The sequence below is a fragment of the Dasypus novemcinctus genome, chromosome 18 (assembly GCF_030445035.2).
Source record: "Dasypus novemcinctus isolate mDasNov1 chromosome 18, mDasNov1.1.hap2, whole genome shotgun sequence".
Taxonomy (NCBI): Eukaryota; Metazoa; Chordata; class Mammalia; order Cingulata; family Dasypodidae; genus Dasypus; species Dasypus novemcinctus.
The window spans coordinates 3,109,539-3,120,456 of NC_080690.1; positions in this window are offsets into that span (position 1 = coordinate 3,109,539).

The following is a 10,918-nucleotide window of genomic DNA, read 5'->3' on the forward strand; positions in this document are numbered from 1 at the left end:
CACCATGGCAGGCCAGTCCGCGCCATCATCGGACGCAAGTCCTTCCGCCTCTGGCTTCTCCCCTCGGCGTGGCGCTCTCCAGGCTCACCCGTGCGCGGCGCGCAGCGGCCCTCCTCTCCTGCTCAGGGTTCCGATGCCGCATCTACCGCATTTTCTTACCCGCCCACCTGTCGATTCACACTTGGGTTGTTTCCATCTTTTGGCGGGTGTGAACAATGCCACCAAATTAATCGTACGCTTAAAAAGGGTTAAAATGGTAAATTTTAGGCTGTATCTATTTTATCACAATAAAATTATTAGAAAGAAAAACGAGTTACAATGGACACATTTCTAATTACGGAAATAGGAGTGGTTCATTGCAGGAACTCAGGAAAGCGCAGAAAAGTATAAATAAATAAATAGGTGTCGTATCATTCCCCACCCCCCCAAAAAAACCCCACAATTTTAAAAAAAGGCAGGGGCGGGGTTATTGGTTTTTCCTCCTCCTCAGCCTGTAGCATACCCGGCGTATATAATGATGTGGGATGAAAATCGTTTCTAACCAATCAAACCCACAGCTTCACACAAGTCACCCTGCCTAGCAAACGGCCACATGAAGTTTGCAGAGAAGCGAGTTTGTTTTAAAAATAACAAGGCTGTGTAGTGCGTACCGAGTGGCCAACAGTCCTGACGATGGGACGAGGAAGCCTGATTCGGGGGAGCCGTGCGTGAAGCGGACACGTCGGGGCCCTGGGCTCACCAGGTGGTGCTTGAACAGCCTGCACGGCCAGGCCTGTCCCCCCCTCCGGCCACTGCTGGCCACCTGGCCCGATCCCGTCCACGGAGCCTCCTGCGGGTCTCAGGCTGGGCAGGTGTCCTGGGAGCCCAGGGCACGGCCGTTCTGATGGAGAAGCTGAGAAAGCAGGGGGACGCGGAAGCAGCCCCGAGCCGGGGGTGACTGCCAGGACCCCAGACTTCCTCCGGTCACCCTGCAACCTTGTCCTCAGCCTGCCCATCGGCACCCTTCCTGGGTGGGCGTCCTTCCTCTTACAATACCCCGAGCAATAAAACCCAGAGGGAGAAGTCGGCCTAACGGGACTTCAGGTGCTAAATCCACGAGCTTATGCCTTAACCCCGTGGCTCCCAACTTGAGTTACACAGAAGAAACCCCGGGGAGCTTTTTAAAAACAGAGCCGCCCGAGCCCCTTCTCAGGCTGATGGAGGCAGGGCCCCTGGCCGCGGGACCAAGCCGGTTTAAAAAGTTCCTGCTCTGATTCTCGCCATGGTGCTTTAACGCTTCACCATGGTACAATTGTAAACACAAGCACCGGTCTCACCTGTCGAGAACCTCTCACCTTGGTCCCCAGTCGTCCGCTCTCAGCTGGATGAAAACATCTCCAGGGACGGGCTAGAGAGAGGAGTTAGGTCCGAGGTGCACAAAGAATGCCTTGGCCAAGGCGGTCTCTCCTTGTCCTTCAAGTTTCCTGACAGGTAAACTGGCCAAACCCTGGGAACAATGGAACACCAGCCTCCATGCCTGCAGGGATTTTAATTCATTCACCATGTGGATTAACTTTATTGAGCACCTACTATATGCCCTGGGGATGCAGCAGGGAACAAGGCAGGTGAAACTCTTGCCCCTCAGCGCTTCTGGAAGCAGAGCCCAAGATGAGGCCCCAGTCCAGCTGTTTTTCCTGGGGAGGGGGGCAGCCAGGAAGTGCCCTCGGGGTGGGGGGGGGCGCCTGCAGAGGCTGCACCTGGAGCAGGTGACGGTGAGCCCGAGCGCCATCCTCCGGGACTTCTGGCGCCTGGGGAGGAGGGCTGTCTCTGCGCGGCCGCCGCCCCCAGGGCCACGGGCCCCGACTGTCCGTTCGCAGCTCCCTGCGTCCCGGGGCTGCGGCTCGCCCGCACCCCCACCTGCCCTGCCCGCACCTTGGTTTTCTGTTTCCGTGGAGAAACGCCGGCGGCGGGCAGGGCAGGAGGAGGTGGAAGGGCTGCGCCCGTGGGCAGAGCTGGCAATGGCGCCCGGCCTCCTGCTGACCACGGACGACCGGCCCAGCCCGCCGTGGTGCTCGGCGTGGCCAGGGTCAGAGTGGAGGGACGCGGCAGGTCTGGGGCCCGAGATGCTTGGCCAGCTGGCGGCACCGGAGCAGCCCCCGGCGTGCCGGGGTAGAGCGGCCGCGGGCTGGGCGCGCTGCGTGGCAGGGGGTCGCCATTCTCCCGCGCCCCGTAGCAGGGCGATGCTTCCCGCCCGGGAGGCTGCACCGACGTCTGCTTCCCTCTCGAGGCCGGGGGAGGCCCACGAGGAGCGGGGCGGCTCTCGGCTCTCCACCTCTCTGTCGCTCGAGAGCTCCCACCACCTGGACGCACCCGGCCCTGCAGGCGGCCGTCTCAAGGTCCCCGCTGGACGTCAGAGCCGCAGGTCATCTTGCCTGCAAAGGCGCCCCGTTTTCCACGTCGGCTACCCAAATTCCAAGGACAGGGTTGTCTGGGACGCTCCTTGCTGGAGCTCTGCTTTGTCTCACGCTTTCTACCACGTACAGGTGGTGGAACTGGTCTCACGCAGGGCCCGTGGGCTGTCTTTAGTGGCCCCTTTGGGGGGGGAAGGCCTGTGTTTGGGGCACTTCTGTGGACAGTCAGTCCTTCTCGCCTCCATAGGAACAGGTGCCTGGACAGGCTTCCTGGGTGCCCTTGACCCAGGCCCAGCCACTCCACGTTCTCAGCCGCCCCATCCCCCTCTCCACAGTGACGGGTGCGGGGGAAGCCACGGGGCCGTCCCCAGCTGGCCCAGCCTCCACCAGGCCCTCGCCAGGGCTGTTGGGAGAGCCAAGCTCCTCTTCTGGGCTGGACCTCTACTGCCCAGCAGAGTATTTGCTTGAGAATAAAATCAAGATGGGAGAAGTGGATGTGGCTCAAGTGATAAGAGCATCCACCTACCACATGGGAGGTCTGCGGTTCAAACCCCGGGCCTCCTGACCCGTGTGGAGCTGGCCCATGCACAGTGCTGATGCGCGCAAGGAGTGCCGTGCCACGCAGGGGTGTCCCCCGCGTAGGGGAGCCCCACGTGCAAGGAGTGCTCCCCGTAAGGAGAGCCGCCCAGCGCGAAAGAAAGTGCAGCCTGCCCAGGAATGGCGCCACACACACGGAGAGCTGACACAACAAGATGACACCACAAAAAGAAACACAGATTCCCGTGCCGCGGACACGGAATACAAGTGGACACAGAAGAACACACAGTGAGTGGACACAGAGAGCAGACAACGGGGTGGGGGGGAGAGAAATAAATAAAAAACAAATCTTTAAAAGTAAATATATAAAATAGAATCAGGACGCGCAGAGCTGAAGACCAAGGAGAGGTCCCCGGCCGCCGTGGCCGCAGTGGAAGCCAGATGTGCCGGCGGCTTTTCCAGCCACGGGAACCGACAAGCGGCTTTTGCAGGGGAGCCGGCTGACGGGCTCCCTCCACGGGCGCTGAGCCCCAACCCCTCTCCAAGCTGGGCCAAGGAGCATGGACGCGGGGGGCTGGGAGAACCCGGGCCGGCAGGTTCGGGGAAGAACCAGGGGGCGGGCGCCGCCGGGGCAGGGGTGCCCAGGGCCGGCCTCCACCTGCGCGCGCCGGACTTCCCGCTCGGACTCCGGAGCCGGGAGAGACGAGCCGGGGGGCTTACCCTGGCTGCTGTCCCACCCCTGCCCGCGGGACGGGCCGCTCGTGGGGGCCTCGCGTCGTGGGAGGGGGGAGGCCCCTCCCCGAGGGAGAGGGTGTCTGAAGGGGGAGGCGAGGCCGAGCGCCCACCCCCACCCCAGGAAACAAGAGCGGAGCAGGAGGCGGTTTCCTCCTGGGGTGGGTTGGAAGGCGCCTGCGGGCGGGGGTGGGCGTCCTGCTGGGCTGACCCGGGCAGCAAGGCTGGGTGTGCAGCCGGAAGGCCGAGCTGCCAGCGTGGGGCTGCCAAGGGGCCCTGCGGGATGTGGGGGTCCTTCCAGCTTGGGCTTTGCTCTCGGGACCACAGGTGAGGGCGCAGGTGCCGCCCTTGCGGGGCGCCCGATGAGGAGGGGGCTGTCCACTGCACCGATGGGGCTGTCGGCCTCCAGGTGCCGGACCGGTCCCCGGCCAGGCGGTGGCCGAGGGAGGCTCTGTCTTGGGACTTTGAAAACCCCCTCCCTCCCGGCCACCGCTGCTCTAACAGCCCAGGACTCACCTGTCCTCGAGCGTCGGGGGCTGGGAGTGCAGGTACGTGCAGGAAAGCACTGGCTTTTCCAGCTCCTGCACTCCCGTCTGTAAAATGGGGCGACCAGAGCCCACGTCACAGAGCCTGAGGAGTTAATCTGCTCGCAGCGAGGAGAGAAGCTCAACAAATCTCAACTCTCGTTACTGCTCCCGCTTAGCGAACGCTTGCACACATTTGAGCACTTTAAATGTCGAGTTGTGTGAGCTCTCCCTGCACTAGATGACATCCTGAACATAAAAAGGCCCCCGGGCCCAGCTCTGAAGCCATTTATAGCAATTCCTGTGTCCTCAGAGGACCACAGTTTTGCTGATACGGAGGGAAATTTTCAAGCCCTCTGCTGCATTAATTTACATAAAGTTTTACTACCCGTGACTCTTATCACATGACTTTTGTTTCTCATTAAGGCAGTGAATGAGATTTACTAATAAGAAATGAAATCTAATTAGGGCAGGGGCCTTTTCCTGCAGAAGTCCTTCTCCTGTGGACTTGCAGATGTTGGGAATCGGGGAGAGTAAAGCCAAGTGCGCCCTTCGCAGCTTGGGCACACGCTTGTTTTGCCTTGTGCAAAAGCTGATATAATTTTCATAGCTTTGCTTCCTGAAAATGAATATCAGTTGCCTCGAGGATCAAAACCAAAAACAGATACAAGGACAATGGAATTGCCCTGGCAGGGAAATACATTTATTAAATACAACTTTGCAATTCATACTCGACAGGTGATTGTTACGAAAATGAAAAGCAACTTTTAGATGTATGTTAAGGTTTTTATTTCCCTTTTGAATATTCAAAAGTTCTGTTTCCCAACCCTGAGAAACATCCATTTCCTTCTCTCAGCAGGTGTCAGCATATTGCCTCCACCTGTGCAGGTGTGGTTGACTGACATACACGCCTGCTGGGACTAAAATCACTCTTGTGTCAGCGTTTCTAGAATTTATCTTTTTCTCTGCCTACAGAAGAGAGTTCAGATTCTTTTCCTTTCTAAATTATTTTCCTTCTCTCTCTCATTGAAGAGGAGTTTGCCTGGGGGAGCCTGGCATGGGGGGTTTGGGGATAAAAATATGGAGTAAGAGCAGAACTAGAAGAGGGGGCTGGCTGAGGTTGTCTCGGGGAGATGACGGAAGGAGACCCTACGGGCACACCTGCCACCAGGTGCGAAGGACGTGGTCGGGAGGGCACAGGCAGGAAGGTTTAAACCCCGTTTCTGCAGATTGCGCCTGCCCTCTGTGGCGTTTAAGAACTGCGGCTGGAGGGACAGAGTTATTTCAGAAGTGCTTTCTGGAGCTACTCAGCAACTGTTGCTGAGGGCAGGGAGAGGGAAGAAGATGTGATATGGGGGCATTTTTGGGACTTGGAGTTGTCCTGAATGATAGTGCAGGGTCAGATGCTGGACCTTATATCTCCTGCCACAACCCACTGGGTGGACTGGGGGAGAGTGTGAACTACAGGGTAAACTATAATCCACGTGGCGCAGCAGAGCCCCAAAATGTGTTCACTGAGTGCGATGAGTGTGCCACAGTGATGGGGGAGGTGGTTGGTGTGGGAGGAGTGGGTGGGGGAGTGGGGGGTATGGGAACCTCCTATGTTTTTTAATGTAACATTTTTTTGTGATGTATGTATCTTCAAAAAATACAATTTACAAAAATGATAGGGTGAGGGGGGTGGGGAGCGGGGTATATGGGAACCTCTTATTTTTTTATGTTTCTTTAATGTTTTTTAATGTAACGTTCTTTGTGATCTACTGACTTTAATAAAAAAAGTGTAAAAAAAAAAAAGGGGTGCTTTCTGGCGGCCGGGCCACGCTCCTCTGGTGGTGATGACATGCTGGTCCTGGGCACGTGGGCCCGGCTTGGGCAGGGTCCCGTCCTTCCCCGCGGGTGCTCGCGCTGCGAGGTAGCTCAGCATCGTGACGCCAAAGCAGGGGCTCGGAGCTGGGCTTGACTGTCCTCTCTGTCCCCCACAGTGTGCTCTCGGGTCCCCCGCCTTGCTTTGAGCTCACTTATCCTGCGGGATGGGACGACCCCACGGACGAGTCCAACTGCAGGGACCTGCGTCACCGATGCAGCCTTCGCAGGAGCGCCTGCCACGCGCAAGCACAAGCGACGGCCCGCACGTGGAGCGGCTCTAACCACGGTCCGCCCAATCAGCATGTGTGCGGGGCCGGGAGCGTCTCCTCGGGTGAGCCGCTCGGTGACTCTCACCCCTCTCTGTTGAGCACCTGCCTCCTCGGGACGTGAGGATGGGGGGACACAGGCCCGCAAACGGGCGTTCAGCACGTGCGGCTTCGGCGTTGTTGCCGATGTGTGTCCGGATGTGCCATCCACCAGGCTCCTGTCTATTTTGTAAATTGGCGTGAAACATCCGCCCGAGCTTATCTTCAAAGAAGGGCCTCGGGGCTGTGTTCAAAAGTGGGCAAGTGGGATGGAACCATGTCCTACTGTGTCATTTAGATATAATACATTATCCTAAAATTGAGGCTTAAAACAGCAATCATCAGGAGCAGCTACGGCTCAAGCAGCTGGGTGCCTGCCTCCCACCTGGGAAGTCCCGGGTTTGGTTCTGATGCAACGAGATGCTGCAACAAGGAGACACAACAAGCAGGGAGCGGGTGTGGCTCAAGGGACTGGGCGCCTCCCTCCCACATGGGAGGTCCTGGGTTTGGTTCCTGGTGCCTCCTAAAAGAAGACGAGCAGACACAGAGCAGACAACGAGAGCAGACAGTGGGCACAGAACAACAAAGAGGGGGCAAAAATAAACAAATAAAACCTAAAAAAAAAGCGATCCTCATTTATTGTCTCACCCAGATGCTGAGGGCCAGGGGTCGGGACGTGCTCAGCTGGGTGGTCCTGGGGTCCCGGCCTGGGCTTCCTCAGGATTTAGGAGGCATGGGGCGGGCTGCGGCTTCAGTTGTCCGAGCTTTTCCTGCTTCCAAGCTGGGGCGCAGCGGCTGGCGGGTTGGTGCTGGCTGCTGGCCATCTGGACGACTCGTAGAGCTGCCTGAGTGTCCCACAAAGAGGGGCCTGGACTCCCTCAGCAGGGGTGACCCCAGAGGGCAGGGCCGAGACCTCGGCAGGCACCCTCCATCATTCCTGCAATATCCTGTCCCACGGGGACCACCCTGGCGGCCGGTGCCACCCCAGGAAGTAGAAACGTAAGAACGGTTTCCTCCAGCTTGGAGAAGAGAAGGCCGCAGGGGTGGTCCTGACCCCCAGCATTTAGGGCTCCCGCAAGGGAGAAGGAACTGGCCACCAGCTGCCCAGAAGCCCGCCCCGTCACTGCCCAAGGATACCGCCCTCCGGAACTTTGTCCAAGTCCCTTCCCTGCATTTCTTTCCGGTTTAGCACCCTGGCGTGCACCCTGGGACTCTAGCTTAGTCGTTCTCAGTTTTAAGGTTGAATCTCTTTTAGTCTGCAGGTTCTAGAACCTGGGGCATCTTTCCTAAAGAGCGTTCCACAGTCTGGATTTTCCTGATTGCAAATATTTTGTGCAGTTCCGCGTGTTCCTCTGTCTTCTGCATTTCCTGCAAATAGGCAGCTAGATCCGGAGGTTTGAGCCGAGTCAGATTTGAACATTTGGCTGGGACTTGCGCAGTGCTACGCTCTTGCACTGGGGGCCGCTGATGCCTGTTACACCTGTGGACATCGGCGCTCTGGACGCTCAAGGCCCCTTCACGCCCTCCCTGGGGCTGCTCAACAGCGGCAGCTAGCCCTAACCTGTTGTTTTCCTTTATAAGCTGGAGTAAGTTTACAAAGAGATGTTTCCCCTTGTTCATTATCGGCGATGCAGACGTCTGGTTCATGTAGGAAGGCAGGATAAATTCCTTTCATTTACCCATTTTCAAGAAGATAAACGGATACCTTCTCAATCTCAAAAAGTGACCAATTAGTTAAAAAAAAATAGCATTGGGAACATACAGATTTACACGTGATTAATGAGTTTCAATCATTACAGTTCATATCCTTGCTGACACTCAGATCGTTCGCCCTTTGCCCAGCGGGGAGCGTCTGGGCCCCAGACCCTTGAACTGGGCGCCAGGAGACTTTGACGGCGTCTTCCTTTGTGCTTTGTCGCCGTGCTCCAGGCTCTCTAGACCTGGAATCAGCCACTCCTCCAAGAAGCCCTGGTTTCTTTAATAAGAAATGATATTTTGAAACCATAGTCTGGGCATTCGGGATGTTCATTGTTTCTAGGTATTTCCTAAGTAAATGCCTCCTGAGTGCAGACTGCTCTTTCCATCTCAAAGTCAGGGCTATAGGGATTTCACTCCCCCTCTTCTCTATATGCTCTCTTCCACACCAAGAATTCCGATGATCATGGAAATAGGAGTTGACCTAATTAGGATATTCTGTAAGTACTAATTGACTTTAGCCAACTTGACACACAGAACAATCTCAAACAGCAACTCTAAAAATGCCACCACCAACTCTAAGTGCTGAAAACAGGTGCGTTTTTTCCACATCTGCTGTCTGGTTGGTCCCCTCTTTTATTGGACTGACTTTATCAGAGCACAGAGCCTTTTCATGCTGAGATGCTCACTTAGTCTTAACTCTCCAGGTAGCTAGCTATTTCATGCTCACCCCAGCCCTTCTGCCAATGTCACTGGAATCATTTTAGTGTCTGAGCTCATTTTCTAGTGGACTCCCTTAAGGGCTCATGTGAGCAATATTCCCTGAGTTCCTGCATAGTGATTACAGATTACCTGGGCTCTTTGAATTTGAAGATATGATTTGCTGAATATAAAATCCTTGGCTTGGGTTTTCTTTCCTGGAGAAGATCTAATTTTCTTTCCCTTGTAAGTCATGTGTTCTTTTTGTCTAGATGTCCAAAGAAATTTTCTTTTCCTTTAAAGTTCAATTTTTAAAAGTAGAGTCTCTTGGTGTTGGTAATTTTTATTGATAGGATCAGGTACACAGCATGTTGTTTCAATATATGAAATTTCAAGTCTTTTAAAATTATTTTTAAGTATAGATACATAGCATAAAATCATTTTAACCATTTTAAGCAATTATTTGATTTTGAGTGCATTGACAATACCATGTAACTTTCACCACTATATATTGCCAGACTATTTTCATCATCCCAAACTAAAATTCATACTCATTTAGTAGTAACTGACATTCTCCCCTTCCACCTGCCCCACGGAGCCACTATTCTGCTGTCTCTATGAGTTTGCTTATTCTAAGCACTTTATATAAGAGAAATCATACAATATTTGTCCTTTTGTATCCAGCTCATTTCACTTGACATCTTCAAGCTTCTTCCATGTTGCTTATACTGGCACTTCCCTTCTTTTATGACTGAATAATATTCCATTGTATGGAGAGACCACATTTGTTTAACCATTCATTTCTTGATGGACACTGGGTTTCTTCCACCTTTTAGTTATTGTGAAGAATGCTGTGATGAAACTTGGTGTAGAAATATCTGAGTCCCTGCTTTCAATTTGTTTGGGTATATACCTGGAGCAAAACAGCCAGGTCATATGGTAATTCTATGTTTGAATTTCTGAGGAGGGCCCAAACTGTTTTCCACAGAGGCTGTACCATTTTATATTCCCACCAATAATATTTGAGGGTTCCTATTTTTCTGCACCCTCACCAACTCCTGTTATTATTATTTTAAAATAATTGTCATCCGATTGTGTAAAAAGTGGTATCTCATCGTAGTTTTAACTTGCTTTTCTCTAGTGTCTAATGATGACAAGCATATTTTCATATACTTATTGGCCACTTGAATATCTTCTTTGGAGACATATCCATTCAAATCCTTGGCCCATTTTTAAATTTGGCTGTTTGTCTTCCTGCTGTTGTATTGTAGGAGTTCTTTGACATCTTTTTAAGTTCAGGAAAATTTTATTTAATTTTATGTTTCAGTATTTGTTCTGTTCCTTGTCTTCGATTTTCTTTTTCAAAGACTTCTTATACATATGTTGGATCTTCTTTACCTAACTTGAATATTTTTCTCTTTTCTCAAATATTTTATCACCATATTAATTTCTTGTTATTTTGAAAAGTCTCCCTTCCTTTCACCCTTAGTTTCTCTCAAGCCTTTTTCTATTTTGATTTTTCTCTTCTAGTTTAGACTTAATTTCTGAAACTATTTTTTCTCTCTTAACTTCTGTCTCTTCATTTGTGAGATTTTCTAATTCTGGTTTATGTTATTTTATAACTTTTATCATTTCTTTAATGTCTTTTAGATCATTTTAAAGTAGTACATTACAGATATTTATGTCTTTTTTGTATGCTTTAGCTGTCTATAGGAGGGGTTAGCTGCCTTTTCTAAGGGGCCATATAGTAAATATTCTAAGTTTTGTGAGCCTCATAGCATCTCTGTCACATATTGCTCCTTTCCTTTTAAACAACCCTTTAAAAATATTAAAAAACATTCTCAGCTCAGAGGCCCTAAAAAGAGGTTGTGTGCCAAATTTGACCGGCAGGTCATGGTATGCCAGTTGCAGGCTGACAGGATTGTTATTCTTCTCCTTATTCTCATTTTTTTGGGAATAAATTTATGTCATATTTAACCTTAATTTTCTGTTCCTCTTTTTTTGGTGAATCTGTTTTCTTCAACTTTTAGAAAGAGGCTGTTTTAGATAGCTATCTGACTTAAGAGCTCTTTTATCTGATTCTCTTTTGGTTCTCATGTAGCATTAAAATTCTTGGTAGCTGTTTTATATGTATTTCCATTACAAAAATATCTAAATGAGAGAAAATAAA